A 1,397-nucleotide genomic window follows, 5' to 3' on the forward strand; every position below is an offset into this window, starting at 1 on the left:
GCACTTGCCTGTTTTGTGACACTGCTGATTAACCAAGACTTATATGTACGAGGGGGAGGGGGCTGAAAAGTTGCTGACTTTAAGGGTGTCGCGAAACGCCTGGTTGGAGGCCCAACATTCCGAGTTCTTTTACTGGGCTTAGAAAAACTTGCAGGGTGTGCATCTGAGAGGAGAATATGTTGAATGAAATCATAATTAACTGATTCTCTTGTATTTTCTTTTACTCAAAGCCAGGAACTTTTCAGCATTCGCTCGTATATGTGTGTTATTTCTTTACTACCCACAAGGGGCTACACACAGAGGGGACAAACAAGGACAGACAAACGGATTAAATCGATTATATCGACCCCAGTGCGTAACTGGTACTTATTTAATCGACCCCGAAAGGATGAAAGACAAAGTCGACCTCGGCGGAATTTGAACTCAGAACGTAGCGGGCAGACGAAATACCGCTGAGCATTTCGCCCAGCGGCATTTCGTATATGTGTGTATGTGTATAAGTACCAGTTGAGTTCTGGGGTCGATGTAATCGACTTATCCTCTCCCTCGTAATTGCTGGCCTTGTGCCAAAATTATTTTTATTATAACGATTGTTAGTTATTAGTAATTATACACTAACGATTCTTAATTGTTTTATAATAACTATTATCGATAATTATTGATATTATTACTCTTATTAATTATACAGTTGCATATATATTCATGGTTGTTGTTGGAACAGCTGTAGAAGTTTTAAAATATCAATGATATTGTTTGCTTCTTGCTTTCTTCTCATATAAAGTTCTCAATCTTCATCATAGCCTGTTATCAGCTTCATCCAGTATCATATATGATTCGGCACTTCTTTCGTTCATAAACACATCTTCATTATATTGAAATAAATACAGACCGAGACGTCATAGATTTTGGTAAGAAGTGACCAATCGATTGAATTTGCTCTAGAACCTCCTTGATATTCTTGTGTAAATTTTTCCATGTCTACGTGCAATCTGTGGGGCCAAACTTGCCGATTTCTTATGAAAAATAAACTTCGACCAGCAAGTTTCAAAACGTGTGTGGCATCGTCAGTTGGTCTGTATTTAAAAAGTTTTGCTTTCCAGCCAGATGTATTGAGCTTATTCCTTGTGTATAAATGGTCTTAGTCATTTAAGGTAGTTACATCATACACAAGCGCATATATCCAGACATACTCACGGACATAAACATAATTATATATGTATATACAAATATCTATATTTATAATCCATTCGTGTGTGTGTGTATATATATATATATATATATATATATTTATTCGTACACACATATTTGCATACAATACTTATGTATACATGTGTGAGTGTGTGGGTGTATATATATATATTCAGAAAGTTCCGCATATATATATATATATATATATA

The 1,397-nt window shown here is 35.6% G+C and overlaps 1 protein-coding gene and 1 long non-coding RNA gene across 2 annotated transcripts in view; one reads left to right on the forward strand and one right to left on the reverse strand.

The window, feature by feature from the left end:
• LOC106879396 (neurogenic protein mastermind) overlaps positions 1-1,397 on the forward strand; it is a 147,152-nt gene that overhangs the window by 136,170 nt on the left and 9,585 nt on the right. The gene's annotated exons all lie outside the window — the stretch shown is intronic.
• Positions 1-1,397, reverse strand: part of LOC128249265 (uncharacterized) — a 134,384-nt gene that overhangs the window by 12,009 nt on the left and 120,978 nt on the right. The window lies entirely within an intron of this gene.

The sequence above is a fragment of the Octopus bimaculoides genome, chromosome 13 (genome assembly GCF_001194135.2).
Source record: "Octopus bimaculoides isolate UCB-OBI-ISO-001 chromosome 13, ASM119413v2, whole genome shotgun sequence".
Taxonomy (NCBI): Eukaryota; Metazoa; Mollusca; class Cephalopoda; order Octopoda; family Octopodidae; genus Octopus; species Octopus bimaculoides.